Source organism: Pelophylax lessonae (genome assembly GCF_965119305.1).
Source record: "Pelophylax lessonae genome assembly, chromosome: 2".
In the NCBI taxonomy this organism is placed as follows: Eukaryota; Metazoa; Chordata; class Amphibia; order Anura; family Ranidae; genus Pelophylax; species Pelophylax lessonae.
In genome coordinates this window covers 105,341,339-105,360,411 of record NC_138769.1, presented here as the reverse complement: position 1 = coordinate 105,360,411, position 19,073 = coordinate 105,341,339, and positions in this window count along the sequence as shown.

Sequence of the window (19,073 nt, the reverse complement as noted above, 5' to 3'; positions counted from 1 at the left end):
TCCTTTACCATGCCCGAAGCCCTGCATTCTTCTGTACCATGCCCGCAGCACTGCATTCTCCTGTACCATGCCCGCAGCCCTGCATTCTCCTGTACCATGCCCGCAGCACTGCATTCTCCTGTACCATGCCCGCAGCCCCGCATTCTCCTGTACCATGCCCGCAGCCCTGCATTCTTCTGTTCCGTTCCCGCAGCACTGCATTCTCCTGTACCATGCCCGCAGCCCTGCATTCTTCTGTACCATGCCCGCAGCACTGCATTCTCCTGTACCATGCCCACAGCACTGCATTCTCCTGTACCATGCCCGCAGCTCCGCATTCTCCTGTACCATGCCCGCAGCCCTGCATTCTCCTGTTCCCTGCCCGCAGCCCTGCATTCTCCTGTACCATGCCTACAGCCCCGCATTCTCCTGTACCATGCCCGCAGCCCTGCATTCTCCTGTACCATGCCCGCAGCCCTGCATTCTCCTGTACCATGCCCGCAGCACTGCATTCTCCTGTACCATGCCCGCAGCCCTGCATTCTCCTGTACCATGCCCGCAGCCCCGCATTCTCCTGTACCATGCCCGCAGCCCTGCATTCTTCTGTACCATGCCCGCAGCACTGCATTCTCCTGTACCATGCCCGCAGCACTGCATTCTCCTGTACCATGCCCGCAGCTCCGCATTCTCCTGTACCATGCCCGCAGCCCTGCATTCTCCTCTTCCCTGCCCGCAGTCCTGCATTCTCCTGTACCATGCCTACAGCCCCGCATTCTCCTGTACCATGCCCGCAGCCCTGCATTCTCCTGTACCATGCCCGCAGCCCTGCATTCTCCTGTACCATGCCCGCAGCACTGCATTCTCCTGTACCATGCCCGCAGCACTGCATTCTCCTGTACCATGCCCGCAGCCCTGCATTCTCCTGTACCATGCCCGCAGCCCCGCATTCTCCTGTACCATGCCCGCAGCCCTGCATTCTTCTGTACCATTCCCGCAGCACTGCATTCTCCTGTACCATGCCCGCAGCCCTGCAGGGCACTGTGGCACTATAGACAGTAGAAAGCCTGGTGAGCTCATCTGCCCAGTGTCTACTGCTCTGTCCTGCTCCTGCTGTCACTCCGTACACACTCACACTCCTCTGACTGCTTTCATAGTCCTATAGAATATGGGGGCCTCTTGGAGGGCGTGAATTTTTTTTTTTTTTGGGAGGGGGGGGCAGCATTTCATTCTCGGACCCAGGCAGCACAATGTCCTGGGCCAGTCCTGGTAGGTGGCTCAGATTGCCGCTTGACACCCGCAATCGTTCCCCGCTGAGAGAGAAGAACGGTCAGCTGTTGTAAACACAGCTGACCGTTCTCCCTGGAATGATAATAGAGCCCCTGTGATCCTCCTATATAGGATCACAGGTCTCTATGGTCATTCCACAAGCCACGCCCCCAAAAGTTAGAAACACGCCCCTAGGTACACATTTAACCCCTTGATCACCTATACTGTTAACCCCTTCCCTGCCAGTGTCATTATTACAGTAACAGTGCATATTTTTAGCACTGATTACTGTAGTAATGTCACTGGTCCCCCAAAAAGTGTCAAATATATCAGTTAGAGGTCCGATTTGTCCGCCGCAATGTCGAAGTCCCGCAAAAAATAGCAGATTGCCGCCATTACTAGTAAAAAAAAAAAAAAAAAACAATTAAAATGACATAAATCTTTCCTGTAGTTAGTAGACGCAAAATATTTCGCGCAAACCAATCAAAATACGCTAATTGCGATTTTTTTTTTTTTTTACCAAAAATATGTAGCAGAAAACAAATTGGCCTGAAATGTTAAAAAATGAGGATGAGGGGTGTATGGGGGGGAATTATGGAGGATGAGGGGCGTATGGGGGGGGGGGAATTATGGAGGATGAGGGGCGTATGGGGGGGAGAATTATGGAGGATGAGGGGCGTATGGGGGGGGGAATTATGGAGGATGAGGGGCGTATGGGGGGGAGAATTATGGAGGATGAGGGGCGTATGGGGGGGGGATTATGGAGGATGAGGGGCGTATAGGGGGGGGGAATTATGGAGGATGAGGGGCGTTTGGGGGGGGATTATGGAGGATGAGGGGCGTATAGGGGGGGATTATAGAGGGTATTATAAAGGATGGGGGGGGGGAATTATAGTGGATGTGGGGTGTAGAGAATGCCAGGTACAGGACAGTGTCACTGTCTTTTCCTGAGCCACTGTTACTCACTTTACCACCTCTACCACAGCTGATGACAATGCCCGGTACTTTCTGGAATGATGGACCATGTGACAGGGCTTGGGTCTAGCGCCCAATCATATTGCCTGAGCCCTGTCACATGATCAGTGAAGTGGCTCTGCAGCTCCCCCCAGTGGCTGTGTTGGGGAGGGGAGTATCATTAGGGTGATGCTTTACACAGGGTTCGTACGGTCATGAAAAACCTGGAAAAGTTATGGAATTTTACAATGGCAATTTCCAAGCCTGGATACGTTTTGGAAAATACTTAAGCCCAGAAAGTTTTGGAAAAGTCATGGAAATTTGAGAGAAAGGCACCATTCAGTGTAGCAGATGTAAATCATTTTATTGATTTACAGCAGTGTCCGGTACACATAACGCTATATGCATGCCTTATTTGTATTGTGAGTAGTTTTTATAAGGGGAAGGGGAGTGTACTATATGTGATAAAATTATTTAAAACAATACTGCACTATCGGCACCCCTTATTTGTTTTCATTCCCCGCCTATATATTGGTCACATGATATGGCTGAGAACTGACAGATGTATATCCACTATCTATGTGAGTGCCATCTTGTGTGGGAGATTCCAGCCATTTACAGGAATAGAGGAGGAGGATTTTGAAGTGGAGAGGAGAGAAAAGCAGATTAAATTAAGCGCAGATTCCTGGTAGCATTCAGTGAGTGGCCATTGTCACGGGGAGAGCACAGACGGTGTAGTGGAGGTGTTTTGCAGTCCATTAGGAACTTTGAGCACCGGGAATTCTTGGCTTAACCGTTTATTGTGCAATGATTAACCCTAAAGGACACACAAACAAAGTTTATATACCGAGTATTGTATATTTGTATGGACAGATACTATCAGGATTTATGCACTGAAATTATCTTCTCAGGTTGCAATAAGAGATTTTGCAGTTTGTTTAGGGACTTTAAAGAGGAAGTAAACCCTCCTCTGACACTTTTACCTATAGGTAAGCCTATGATAAGGCTTACCTATAGGTACTGTAAATATCTCCTAAACATGCATCGTTTAGGAGATATTTACCTTACATGCAGCCAGTGACGTCACTGGCGCATGCGCTCTGAAGGAGCGGCCGCTGGTGCGTTCCTTCAGAGCCCCGTGCCGTGACCGTAGGCTCCCACGCGCATGCGCGGGAGTGACGTAATTGCGGTGCCGGCCAATCAGATGGCCAGATGCCGCGATCCCGGAAGACGGGCGACTGAACATGTCGCCCGTCGTACAGGTAAGCGGGCGGCACGGCGGGGGCTCGTTCTAAGGTAAGTATTTCATAATGAGCTAGTATGCGATGCATACTAGCTCATTATGTGTTTCTCTTTCAGGTTGTGAAAAAAAAAATGTTAAATGAGTTTACAACCTCTTTAAGCGCTGATGAATGTTATTAATACTGAGGTGTATCTTTGAGCACAATAGTGTTGATTACATTTTATTACATGTTTGAATTTGCACAGCGGCTGTTCAATTTTTGAAACAGTATTAATAGGTATTGTTTTTATTATTAATTTTGAGAGTTCATATTTGCGAAACATCTATTGGAATTTAAGCGCTGGGTGAGAGTTTGTCGGTTTTTCAGTCTAGCAACCACCTCACATGTATTCGATTATAGTTGGTTAAATTATATTATTATATTGGTTAAATTACAATAGTTAACTTTTGCGTGATCCGTCACGTGACGTTCTCTGCGTGGGGTAACCTTTTTTACAGTCTATGGGGGTAACGCAGTTTCAGCTACTGTACACTACAAAGCTTGTCATTTATTTTAGTAAAAATATGCTGGGTGTAACATGGATTTTCTTCTTATTTAACATGTATACATAGACATTTCATAAAACATTAGGTCATGAATATTTACTTGAAGTCATAAAAAGTCATGGAATTTTATTGGTAAAAATGTGTATGAAGCCTGGCAATAGTAAACCAATAGATGGCGCTAAAGGTAGTACAGATTTATGACTGGCCCTGGCTGAAGTCCTAACAAACCTATAGATGGCGCTAAAGGGTCACAGATTTATTGTTGAACTGCAGCAGTAATAGAAAACCAATAGATGGCGCTGAAGGGAGCACAAATGTAATACTGACGGGCTGAAGTTATATTAAACCAATAGATGGCAATGAAGGGTCACGGATGTATTATTGAACTGCGGCATTATTAGCAAACCAATAGATGGCGCTAAAGGTACAGATTTATTGCTGACCCGCTTAAGTAATAAACTAATGGATTGCGCTAAAGGGTCACAGTTATTAACCTCCTGCAGTAATAAACCAATAGATGGCGCTAGAGGTAGTACAGATGTATTACTGACCGGTTGAATTCATAACAAACCAATAGATGGCGCCGAAGCATCACAGATTTATTACTGACCAGTTGAAGTCATAGCAACCGATGACTGAACACTTTTTTTTTTTTAACTGAGCTGAGCTTATTCTCTAGGGTCTCTGCTAAAAAGAAATATTTATTCTTTGGGGGGTTTTAAGTCATTTTCTAGCCAAAAAATCCCTAAACTGATTTTAAATTGTCAGAAAAATGGCCGGCCCAGACCAAAATAAATTTTGAACTTAGGGAGGGGGTAGAATTGTAATATTTTCATCTATACATTCCAAACTCATTCTATAAATGACCGTCTTCCTGAGGAATAATGTCTGTGAAATGAAAATTTGATTTTAATAAGAATAAAGCATATTGTGTGAGGGCAAATCGCTGTATGGAAGTTAGCGGCCCAGCCAAAAAAACATACCCCGCCCACCAGCCAACCGGAAGCATTTTTGGAGCACAGACCCCGCCCACCAGCCAGTAAACAGTCTAGTATGGTCTTTGAAAACGGCTTGCTCCCAATATGCATCTCCTGATTTACAAACGGTGATTTGCCTTATTTTTTTGTATCTTATAATCAACTTTTTACTTCACAGACATTATTCCTCGATAGAAGCTTATTATACAATCAGTTTGGGACGTATAGAAGAAAAAAAAAAAAAATGGTACCCTCTCCCTAAGTTGACCATGTTTAATATCATAGGGTATAAATAGTGCTGAAAACCTTGTTTTTATTTGTGTTCTGTGTTAGGCAGAGCATAAAAAAAATATGGAACGCATTCACAACAAGTTTTTTTCTTACACCAAATCAATTCTACAAAAACCAGGAAAAGACAGTCCAGCCCCCCTAGATGGTGTAAAGCAAAGTACGCTGAATCTTTTGCCCGTGTGAGGACGACCCAGTGGACAGGGTCAGAGGACAAAGAATAAAAAATGCCCCCCTTTGGATTGTAAGCTCTACCAGCAGGGCCCTCCTATTCCTTCTTTATTGAATTGTATTTTTAGTGCATTTTTCTCCCCTCTTTTTTCTTAGGGTCAACTCACACCACATGCGGTACAGTGCGTTTTTTCTCTGCATCAAAAACGCATTGATAGTAGGTTATATGGTTTTCAATGGCACCGCAAGTGGTGTGAACTGGCCCTAAGTGTGCTCCTAGGGAGTGCTTTCTAACTGCAGGGGAGGTGCTTAACTGGAGGAACTGCTTAGCAGAAACACAAGATCTCCATCTTGCCCTTTGACAGACCGCTGTTCTTCCTCTCCTGTGAACGATCGGCGGGTCCCAGTGGACATCACGTCCACCGGAGCCGCTGATTGGCTACAGTGGGAGCAGGTTGCCGGTGGTGCGTGATCCACACCCTGCACACGAAGTCACGTACAGGTACACGATTTGGCGCAGGAGCGCCGCCCTGCCGCAGTACATCTGCGTGGGGTGCTCCATAAGTGGTAATGTACAGGGAGGAGTTAGACTCTTCTTAGGCCTGGATCACACCAGGTGTGGGAATGCATGAGATTGCATCTTTTCCCACACCACGCTCAAAAACAAAAAACAAAATGCGCTGTCTTCTGCAGATGCCTGGGGGTGCCATTAATCCCTAATAGTCAACCGACTCATCTGGTAAACATGCATGTGTTTGCAGCCTGGAAAAATGCAGGGTACCGCAGTACTGTGTGGTTTGGTGAAGCGAGATTTTAGGAATCGTGTCTGCGCTATTTTTGCCCATTTTAGGCCCATTGAAAATAGTGGGCTGAGCTAAGAGCGCCGTTCGTCAATGCGCATGCCTGGATGCAGCTTCTGGTGTAAGGGAGCCCCTATTTTATTGTTCCTTTGTTCCCTTTTTTGTTTTCCTGAATTAGGGAGCTGGGGGAGGGGGGTGCACTTTTGCATCCTCACCCTCGTTGCCAGTGGGCCTTTTCCCAAGACTGGCCATAGAGCGCGGCAAAAAAGTGCAGCAATCTAACCGCAATATGTGAACATAAGGGTGGTCCCAGCGGCGGTTTTGCCAGGGCCGGACTGGCCTACCAGCCCTGGGGCAGCTTTAATGGCCGGCGCAGCCGCAGCGCCGCTTTAATGGCCGGCGCAGCCGCAGCGCCGCTTTAAACATTGGACTGTGACAGTCCGTCCGTTCGTCCGATATTACCCGCGTCACGCGTGACGTCAGCCGCTGTGAGCGGCATTACGTCACCGCGCCGACGGTCACGGGGGCGGGGCGGCTCAGCGGCTGGGAAATGACTGGTGGCTGAGTGAGTGGAGGGAGGCTGCGACTGCCGACTGGTGATGATGACTCACGGGCGCGCCGAAGCCGATGATGATCCCTCCCTCCACACTGATGACGTGCAATGCGGCCGCCACTGTCCAGTCCCGACACAACAACAAACAACACGTGACAACATGACAGACACGCGCCGCGCCAGCCATGTGATCAAACTCATGATGATGAGGCGAGCAGCCTGCTTGACTTAGGTCAGAGAGTCAGACACACAGACAGTGGCAGAGAGTGCACCGCAGCCCTGCATTTTCATGCACCATGCCCGCAGCCCCGCATTCTCATGCACCATGCCCGCAGCCCCGCATTCTCCTGTACCATGCCCGCAGCCCCGCATTCTCCTGTACCATGCCCGCAGCCCCGCATTCTCCTGTACCATGCCCGCAGCCTTGCATTCTCCTGTACCATGCCCGCAGCCCCGCATTCTCCTGTACCATGCCCGCAGCCCTGCATTCTTCTGTTCCGTTCCCGCAGCACTGCATTCTCCTGTACCATGCCCGCAGCCCTGCATTCTTCTGTACCATGCCCGCAGCACTGCATTCTCCTGTACCATGCCCGCAGCTCCGCATTCTCCTGTACCATGCCCGCAGCCCTGCATTCTCCTGTTCCCTGCCCGCAGCCCTGCATTCTCCTGTACCATGCCTACAGCCCCGCATTCTCCTGTACCATGCCCGCAGCCCTGCATTCTCCTGTACCATACCCGCAGCCCTGCATTCTCCTGTACCATGCCCGCAGCCCTGCATTCTCCTGTACCATGCCCGCAGCACTGCATTCTCCTGTACCATGCCCGCAGCCCTGCATTCTCCTGTACCATGCCCGCAGCCCCGCATTCTCCTGTACCATGCCTACAGCCTTGCATTCTTCTGTACCATGCCCGCAGCCCTGCATTCTCCTGTACCATGCCCGCAGCACTGCATTCTTCTGTACCATGCCCGCAGCACTGCATTCTCCTGTACCATGCCCGAAGCCCTGCATTCCTCTGTACCATGCCCGCAGCACTGCATTCTCCTGTACCATGCCCGCAGCCCTGCATTCTCCTGTACCATGCCCGAAGCCCTGCATTCTTCTGTACCATGCCCGCAGCACTGCATTCTCCTGTACCATGCCCGCAGCCCTGCATTCTCCTGTACCATGCCCGCAGCACTGCATTCTCCTTTACCATGCCCGAAGCCCTGCATTCTTCTGTACCATGCCCGCAGCACTGCATTCTCCTGTACCATGCCCGCAGCCCTGCATTCTCCTGTACCATGCCCGCAGCACTGCATTCTCCTGTACCATGCCCGCAGCCCCGCATTCTCCTGTACCATGCCCGCAGCCCTGCATTCTTCTGTTCCGTTCCCGCAGCACTGCATTCTCCTGTACCATGCCCGCAGCCCTGCATTCTTCTGTACCATGCCCGCAGCACTGCATTCTCCTGTACCATGCCCGCAGCACTGCATTCTCCTGTACCATGCCCGCAGCTCCGCATTCTCCTGTACCATGCCCGCAGCCCTGCATTCTCCTGTTCCCTGCCCGCAGCCCTGCATTCTCCTGTACCATGCCTACAGCCCCGCATTCTCCTGTACCATGCCCGCAGCCCTGCATTCTCCTGTACCATGCCCGCAGCCCTGCATTCTCCTGTACCATGCCCGCAGCCCTGCATTCTCCTGTACCATGCCCGCAGCACTGCATTCTCCTGTACCATGCCCGCAGCCCTGCATTCTCCTGTACCATGCCCGCAGCCCCGCATTCTCCTGTACCATGCCCGCAGCCCTGCATTCTTCTGTACCATGCCCGCAGCACTGCATTCTCCTGTACCATGCCCGCAGCACTGCATTCTCCTGTACCATGCCCGCAGCTCCGCATTCTCCTGTACCATGCCCGCAGCCCTGCATTCTCCTCTTCCCTGCCCGCAGTCCTGCATTCTCCTGTACCATGCCTACAGTCCCGCATTCTCCTGTACCATGCCCGCAGCCCTGCATTCTCCTGTACCATGCCCGCAGCACTGCATTCTCCTGTACCATGCCCGCAGCACTGCATTCTCCTGTACCATGCCCGCAGCCCTGCATTCTCCTGTACCATGCCCGCAGCCCCGCATTCTCCTGTACCATGCCCGCAGCCCTGCATTCTTCTGTACCATTCCCGCAGCACTGCATTCTCCTGTACCATGCCCGCAGCCCTGCAGGGCACTGTGGCACTATAGACAGTAGAAAGCCTGGTGAGCTCATCTGCCCAGTGTCTACTGCTCTGTCCTGCTCCTGCTGTCACTCCGTACACACTCACACTCCTCTGACTGCTTTCATAGTCCTATAGAATATGGGGGCCTCTTGGAGGGCGTGAATTTTTTTTTTTTTTGGGAGGGGGGGGGGCAGCATTTCATTCTCGGACCCAGGCAGCACAATGTCCTGGGCCAGTCCTGGTAGGTGGCTCAGATTGCCGCTTGACACCCGCAATCGTTCCCCGCTGAGAGAGAAGAACGGTCAGCTGTTGTAAACACAGCTGACCGTTCTCCCTGGAATGATAATAGAGCCCCTGTGATCCTCCTATATAGGATCACAGGTCTCTATGGTCATTCCACAAGCCACGCCCCCAAAAGTTAGAAACACGCCCCTAGGTACACATTTAACCCCTTGATCACCTATACTGTTAACCCCTTCCCTGCCAGTGTCATTATTACAGTAACAGTGCATATTTTTAGCACTGATTACTGTAGTAATGTCACTGGTCCCCCAAAAAGTGTCAAATATATCAGTTAGAGGTCCGATTTGTCCGCCGCAATGTCGAAGTCCCGCAAAAAATAGCAGATTGCCGCCATTACTAGTAAAAAAAAAAAAAAAAAACAATTAAAATGACATAAATCTTTCCTGTAGTTAGTAGACGCAAAATATTTCGCGCAAACCAATCAAAATACGCTAATTGCGATTTTTTTTTTTTTTTACCAAAAATATGTAGCAGAAAACAAATTGGCCTGAAATGTTAAAAAATGAGGATGAGGGGTGTATGGGGGGGAATTATGGAGGATGAGGGGCGTATGGGGGGGGGGAATTATGGAGGATGAGGGGCGTATGGGGGGGAGAATTATGGAGGATGAGGGGCGTATGGGGGGGGGGAATTATGGAGGATGAGGGGCGTATGGGGGGGAGAATTATGGAGGATGAGGGGCGTATGGGGGGGGGATTATGGAGGATGAGGGGCGTATAGGGGGGGGGAATTATGGAGGATGAGGGGCGTTTGGGGGGGGGATTATGGAGGATGAGGGGCGTATAGGGGGGGATTATAGAGGGTATTATAAAGGATGGGGGGGGGGAATTATAGTGGATGTGGGGTGTAGAGAATGCCAGGTACAGGACAGTGTCACTGTCTTTTCCTGAGCCACTGTTACTCACTTTACCACCTCTACCACAGCTGATGACAATGCCCGGTACTTTCTGGAATGATGGACCATGTGACAGGGCTTGGGTCTAGCGCCCAATCATATTGCCTGAGCCCTGTCACATGATCAGTGAAGTGGCTCTGCAGCTCCCCCCAGTGGCTGTGTTGGGGAGGGGAGTATCATTAGGGTGATGCTTTACACAGGGTTCGTACGGTCATGAAAAACCTGGAAAAGTTATGGAATTTTACAATGGCAATTTCCAAGCCTGGATACGTTTTGGAAAATACTTAAGCCCAGAAAGTTTTGGAAAAGTCATGGAAATTTGAGAGAAAGGCACCATTCAGTGTAGCAGATGTAAATCATTTTATTGATTTACAGCAGTGTCCGGTACACATAACGCTATATGCATGCCTTATTTGTATTGTGAGTAGTTTTTATAAGGGGAAGGGGAGTGTACTATATGTGATAAAATTATTTAAAACAATACTGCACTATCGGCACCCCTTATTTGTTTTCATTCCCCGCCTATATATTGGTCACATGATATGGCTGAGAACTGACAGATGTATATCCACTATCTATGTGAGTGCCATCTTGTGTGGGAGATTCCAGCCATTTACAGGAATAGAGGAGGAGGATTTTGAAGTGGAGAGGAGAGAAAAGCAGATTAAATTAAGCGCAGATTCCTGGTAGCATTCAGTGAGTGGCCATTGTCACGGGGAGAGCACAGACGGTGTAGTGGAGGTGTTTTGCAGTCCATTAGGAACTTTGAGCACCGGGAATTCTTGGCTTAACCGTTTATTGTGCAATGATTAACCCTAAAGGACACACAAACAAAGTTTATATACCGAGTATTGTATATTTGTATGGACAGATACTATCAGGATTTATGCACTGAAATTATCTTCTCAGGTTGCAATAAGAGATTTTGCAGTTTGTTTAGGGACTTTAAAGAGGAAGTAAACCCTCCTCTGACACTTTTACCTATAGGTAAGCCTATGATAAGGCTTACCTATAGGTACTGTAAATATCTCCTAAACATGCATCGTTTAGGAGATATTTACCTTACATGCAGCCAGTGATGTCACTGGCGCATGCGCTCTGAAGGAGCGGCCGCTGGTGCGTTCCTTCAGAGCCCCGTGCCGTGACCGTAGGCTCCCACGCGCATGCGCGGGAGTGACGTAATTGCGGTGCCGGCCAATCAGATGGCCAGATGCCGCGATCCCGGAAGACAGGCGACTGAACATGTCGCCCGTCATACAGGTAAGCGGGCGGCACGGCGGGGGCTCGTTCTAAGGTAAGTATTTCATAATGAGCTAGTATGCGATGCATACTAGCTCATTATGTGTTTCTCTTTCAGGTTGTGAAAAAAAAAATGTTAAATGAGTTTACAACCTCTTTAAGCGCTGATGAATGTTATTAATACTGAGGTGTATCTTTGAGCACAATAGTGTTGATTACATTTTATTACATGTTTGAATTTGCACAGCGGCTGTTCAATTTTTGAAACAGTATTAATAGGTATTGTTTTTATTATTAATTTTGAGAGTTCATATTTGCGAAACATCTATTGGAATTTAAGCGCTGGGTGAGTGTTTGCCGGTTTTTCAGTCTAGCAACCACCTCACATGTATTCGATTATAGTTGGTTAAATTATATTATTATATTGGTTAAATTACAATAGTTAACTTTTGCGTGAACCGTCACGTGACGTTCTCTGCGTGGGGTAACCTTTTTTACAGTCTATGGGGGTAACGCAGTTTCAGCTACTGTACACTACAAAGCTTGTCATTTATTTTAGTAAAAATATGCTGGGTGTAACATGGATTTTCTTCTTATTTAACATGTATACATAGACATTTCATAAAACATTAGGTCATGAATATTTACTTGAAGTCATAAAAAAGTCATGGAATTTTATTGGTAAAAATGTGTATGAAGCCTGGCAATAGTAAACCAATAGATGGCACTAAAGGTAGTACAGATTTATGACTGGCCCTGGCTGAAGTCCTAACAAACCTATAGATGGCGCTAAAGGGTCACAGATTTATTGTTGAACTGCAGCAGTAATAGAAAACCAATAGATGGCGCTGAAGGGAGCACAAATGTAATACTGACGGGCTGAAGTTATATTAAACCAATAGATGGCAATGAAGGGTCACGGATGTATTATTGAACTGCGGCATTATTAGCAAACCAATAGATGGCGCTAAAGGTACAGATTTATTGCTGACCCGCTTAAGTAATAAACTAATGGATTGCGCTAAAGGGTCACAGTTATTAACCTCCTGCAGTAATAAACCAATAGATGGCGCTAGAGGTAGTACAGATGTATTACTGACCGGTTGAATTCATAACAAACCAATAGATGGCGCCGAAGCATCACAGATTTATTACTGACCAGTTGAAGTCATAGCAACCGATGACTGAACACTTTTTTTTTTTTTAACTGAGCTGAGCTTATTCTCTAGGGTCTCTGCTAAAAAGAAATATATATTCTTTGGGGGGTTTTAAGTCATTTTCTAGCCAAAAAATCCCTAAACTGATTTTAAATTGTCAGAAAAATGGCCGGTCCAGACCAAAATAAATTTTGAACTTAGGGAGGGGGTAGAATTGTAATATTTTCATCTATACATTCCAAACTCATTCTATAAATGACCGTCTTCCTGAGGAATAATGTCTGTGAAATGAAAATTTGATTTTAATAAGAATAAAGCACATTGTGTGAGGGCAAATCGCTGTATGGAAGTTAGCGGCCCAGCCAAAAAAACATACCCTGCCCACCAGCCAACCGGAAGCATTTTTGGAGCACAGACCCTGCCCACCAGCCAGTAAACAGTCTAGTATGGTCTTTGAAAATGGCTTGCTCCCAATATGCATCTCCTTATTTACAAACGGTGATTTGCCTTATTTTTTTGTATCTTATAATCAACTTTTTATTTCACAGACATTATTCCTCGATAGAAGCTTATTATACAATCAGTTTGGGACGTATAGAAGAAAAAAAAAAAAAAAAAATGGTACCCTCTCCCTAAGTTGACCATGTTTAATATCATAGGGTATAAATAGTGCTGAAAACCTTGTTTTTATTTGTGTTCTGTGTTAGTCGGAGCATAAAAAGATATAGACCAGATTCACAAGTTTTTTTCTTACACCAAATCAATTCTACAAAAACCAGGAAAAGACAGTCCAGCCCCCCTAGATGGTGTAAAGAAAAGTACGCTGAATCTTCTGCCCGTGTGAGGACGACCCAGTGGACAGGGTCAGAGGACAAAGAATAAAAAATGCCCCCCTTTGGATTGTAAGCTCTACCAGCAGGGCCCTTCTATTCCTTCTTTATTGAATTGTATTTTTAGTGCATTTTTCTCCCCTCTTTTTTCTTAGGGTCAACTCACACCACATGCGGTACAGTGCGTTTTTTCTCTGCATCAAAAACGCATTGATAGTAGGTTATATGGTTTTCAATGGCACCGCAAGTGGTGTGAACTGGCCCTAAGTGTGCTCCTAGGGAGTGCTTTCTAACTGCAGGGGAGGTGCTTAACTGGAGGAACTGCTTAGCAGAAACACAAGATCTCCATCTTGCCCTTTGACAGACCGCTGTTCTTCCTCTCCTGTGAACGATCGGCGGGTCCCAGTGGACATCACGTCCACCGGAGCCGCTGATTGGCTACAGCGGGAGCAGGTTGCCGGTGGTGCGTGATCCACACCCTGCGCACGAAGTCACGTACAGGTACACGATTTGGTGCAGGAGCGCCGCCCTGCCGCAGTACATCTGCGTGGGGTGCTCCATAAGTGGTAATGTACAGGGAGGAGTTAGACTCTTCTTAGGCCTGGATCACACCAGGTGTGGGAATGCATGAGATTGCATCTTTTCCCACACCACGCTCAAAAACAAAAAACAAAATGCGCTGTCTTCTGCAGATGCCTGGGGGTGCCATTAATCCCTAATAGTCACCCGACTCATCTGGTAAACATGCATGTGTTTGCAGCCTGGAAAAATGCAGGGTACCGCAGTACTGTGTGGTTTGGTGAAGCGAGATTTTAGGAATCGTGTCTGCGCTATTTTTGCCCATTTTAGGCCCATTGAAAATAGTGGGCTGAGCTAAGAGCGCCGTTCATCAATGCGCATGCCTGGATGCAGCTTCTGGTGTAAGGGAGCCCCTATTTTATTGTTCCTTTGTTCCCCTTTTTGTTTTCCTGAATTAGGGAGCTGGGGGAGGGGGGTGCACTTTTGCATCCTCACCCTCGTTGCCAGTGGGCCTTTTCCCAAGACTGGCCATAGAGCTCGGCAAAAAAGTGCAGCAATCTAACCGCAATATGTGAACATAAGGGTGGTCCCAGCGGCGGTTTTGCCAGGGTCGGACTGGCCTACCGGCCCTGGGGCAGCTTTAATGGCCGGCGCAGCCGCAGCGCCGCTTTAAACATTGGACTGTGACTGTCCGTCCGTTCGTCCGATATTACCCACGTCACGCGTGACGTCAGCCGCTGTGAGCGGCATTACGTCACCGCGCCGACGGTCACGGGGGCGGGGCGGCTCAGCGGCTGGGAAATGACTGGTGGCTGAGTGAGTGGAGGGAGGCTGCGACTGCCGACTGGTGATGATGACTCACGGGCGCGCCGAAGCCGCTGATGATCCCTCCCTCCACACTGATGACGTGCAATGCTGCCGCCACTGTCCAGTCCCGACACAACAACAAACAACACGTGACAACAAGACAGACACGCGCCGTGCCAGCCATGTGATTAAACTCATGATGATGAGGTGAGCAGCCTGCTTGACTTAGGTCAGAGAGTCAGACACACAGACAGTGGCAGAGAGTGCACCGCAGAGAGAGCCAGATGAGCGGCTGGCGTGCAGATGATCATCAGAAAGAGTAAATGGGCTGGGGCTGGTGGGTCAGGGGGGGGGAAATCAATCAGCATATTAGGGTAGGGCCCACTGCTAACCTCCCTCCCCCCCCCATTAGGGGAATACAATGCTGGCCTGACTTGTCCCCCCTCCCCCCTCATACAATGCTTATCTGCCGTGCCACCCCCCCCCCCTGGGGCCCCCTTCCCCCTAATACAATGCTGACCCCCCCCCCAAATTTAGGGGGAGGGGGGATCAGCATTGTTTTAGGGCCCCTAATAATTCTTGCATCTCCTGTACCATGTCCGCACAGCCCCTGACATCTCCTGTACCATGTCTGCACAGCCTCTGACATCTCCTGTACCATGTCCACACAGCCCCTGACATCTCCTGTACCATGTCCGCACAGCCCCTGGCATCTCCTGTACCATGTCCACACAGCCCCTGGTATCTCCTGTACCATGTCCGCGCAGCCCCGGACATCTCCTGTACCATGTCCACACAGCCCCTGACATCTCCTGTACCATGTCTGCAGCCTCTGACATCTCCTGTACCATGTCCGCACAGCCTATGACATCTCCTGTACCATGTCCACAGCCCCTGGCATCTCCTGTACCATGTCCACACAGCCCCTGGCATCTCCTGTACCATGTCAAAACAGCCTCTGACATCTCCTGTACCATGTCCACACAGCCCCTGACATCTACTGTACCATGTCCACACAGCCCCTGACATCTCCTGTACCATGTCCACACAGCCTCTGGCATCTCCTGTACCATGTCAGCACAGCCTCTGACATCTCCTGTACCATGTCCACACAGCCCCTGACATCTCCTGTACCATGTCCGTACAGCCTCTGTGTAATGTTCTGGTACCTTTGGGTACCCTAATTACTCTTTCATAAGTGTATGCGCCCCACCATTCTCTTTTGGTAAGGTGCGCATACACCTTTAAGACTGATGCTGTCATCACTGAGCGCCGGACCTGATGGCTATTTAGATCGCCGGCTCTCACTCACATGTGTTCGTTCAAACTGCTTTGTGCCTTGATGCTAACCTGTCTTGAAGCTCTCATGCTTGCAAGCATACCTCGCTGTCGGAACCACGCTGCGCTGATCCCTGTATCCCGCTACCGGATCATCTGCTCTTGCCGAACCTCTCCTCTGCTACATTGCTATTAGTGATAAGTACCCCACAGGGGAAACCTCTGTAACCTTTATACTAAAGCTTACACTATCTAGCTCTGCATACTAAGGACTATTACTACATCTGCATTATCTAAGATTGCTAGCTCTTGAGCCTACTACCACCTGTTCTTGCACTGGGTTGATCTCTCTTGTATGTCCACCTGCTACTCTGTCATCTACTACCATACATGATTGCTAAACCTATCTGCATCCCATCTGCTAGTATCTTACTTTCAAGAACATTTCCTTTCAAGTGTCTGTCATCTACCATCTCTACCCAACCTGTCTCTTCAGCCTATCATCACTGTGTTACTATATACATAAGTCACTCTAGGAAACATCTTATTGAGTGTGTGTATTTACTTGCTGAATTGAGATCATCCACACATGAAGAGTCATTGAGAGTTGGGAATGGTGTCTCAGCGTTTCTCTACATGACTACTGAAGTGGAATATTTCTGCAGCTGAAAATCCACATCATACGTAAAACGCAGGAGCGTTACACTCTGACATCTCCTGTACCATGTCCACAGCCCCTGGCATCTCCTGTACCATGTCCACACAGCCTCTGACATCTCCTGTACCATGTCCACACAGCCCCTGACATCTCCTGTACCATGTCCGCACAGCCCCTGACATCTCCTGTACCATGTCCACACAGCCCCTGACATCTCCTGTACCATGTCCACACAGCCCCTGACATCTCCTGTACCATGTCCGCACAGCCTCTGACATCTCCTGTACCATGTCCGCACAGCCTCTGACATTTCCTGTACCATGTCTACAGCCCCTGACATCTCCTGTACCATGTCCGCACAGCCCCTGACATCTCTTGTACCATGTCCACATAGCCTCTGATGTCCTGTATCATGTCTGCACAGCCTATGACATCTCCTTTACCATGTCCGCACTTTTACCACTTTTAACTAGAATTTGCTCTTTTATATATATTGCCCTATATGCTTTCATATCTATCGTATCTATGTATAGTACACTCTTCAAATTTGCTTTAAAATGCATGGTTTTCCCTTTTATGAACAAGAAAATAATGGCGTTATGCTGTTGGGCCGGTATAATAATGCTATGGGGCTGGTATGAAATTTTTTCCAGGGCTGAATTTTATTCCCAGTCCGGCCCTGGGTTTTTTCCACAGGAACAGCCTTATGGGTGGAGGGAGAGGTGTCTCCCCCCTCCTGCCGCTTCCCGGTCATTTTTCCCGCTTACTGGACCCGCCGGTAGCGGGGAAAGCGATTTGGTCTGCTCTCACGTCAGGCAGGAAGTTCAGTGAGGGCAAGATGGCCCCACTCCACTCTATGGCCTTGGAGGACCAGAGCAATGTCATGCGTCGCTTCCTAGCAACGGATTTAAAGAGCCCATTTTCTTTGACCCCAGATCTCAGATTAAAGAGGTCCTGTCATGCTTATTTCGATCGCAAAGGATGTTTACATTCCTTTTAATAGGAATAAAAGTGATCAAATTTTTTTTTTTTTTAAAAACTGTAAAAATAAAAGATAAAATAAATAGGAATAAAAATAAATAAAGCGCCCCGTCCCCGTTAGCTTGCGCGCAAAAGCGAACGCATATGCAAGTCGCACCCACATATGTAAACTGTATTCAAACCACACACGTGAGGTATCAACGCGATCGTTAGAGCGAGAGCAATAGTTTGAGCCCTAGACCTACTCTGTAACTGTAAACTGGTAACCTGCATAAATGTTTAAAATGTCGCCTATGGGAATTTTTAGGTACCAATGTTTGTCGCCATTCCAAGAGCGTGCGCAATTTTTAAGCTTGACATGTTGGGTATCTATTTACTCGGCGTAACATTATCTTTCACATTATAAAAAAAAAATTGGGCTAACTTTACTGTTTTCTAATTTTTTAATTTAAAAAAAGTGAATTTTTTCCCAAAAAATTGCGTTTGTAAGACCGCTGCGCAAATACGGTGTGCTAAAAAATGATTGCAACCATCTCCATTTTATTCTCTAGGGTCTCTGCTAAAAAGAAATATATATTCTTTGGGGGGTTTTAAGTCATTTTCTAGCCAAAGAATCCCTAAACTGATTTTAAATTGTAAACAACAAGTGTCAGAAAAATGTCCGGTCCAGACCAAAATAAATTTTGAACTTAGGGAGGGGGTAGAATTGTAATATTTTCATCTATACATTCCAAACTCATTCTATAAATGACCGTCTTCCTGAGGAATAATGTCTGTGAAATGAAAATGTGATTTTAATAAGAATAAAGCACATTGTGTGAGGGCAAATCGCTGTATGGAAGTTAGCGGCCCAGCCAGGAAAGCATACCCCGCCCACCAGCCAACCGGAAGCATTTTTGGAGCACAGACCCCGCCCACCAGCCAGTAAACAGTCTAGTATGGTCTTTGAAAACGGTAGCGGCTAGTTCCTGTGTAACGTGAGAATTACCTACCCCGTGAGAAAAACCTACCCTCGTCACTTCCGGTTCACGGCAGTGTATGGGGGGGGATGTCCCTTGCTGTGTATGGGGGGGGGGATGTCCCTTGCTGTGTATGGGGGGGATGTCTCTTGGGGGGTGTCTCTGTGTGTCTCTTTTTCTGTGGCTGTCTGTGTGTAATATATATATTTCTATCAGTGTTGATTCATCCTGTTTTTGTATTGTTTACTTATTTATATCGGTGTTGATTGGTGGACTGACTGTATGGGAAGGAAACAATTGAAGGATTGGAATTAAGACTTCTTTTGGAGGGGGGTTATTGGGTTGAGGTTCGGTGTCATGTAAATGTGTAGCAATAACCAGATTGGAGCAAGGGGCTATTTGGCTGAAGGGGGGGGGGGGGATTTGAAGGGTTTAAAATTGGTCACAAACTGGTTTTGGGCAGAAAAACTAACTTTGT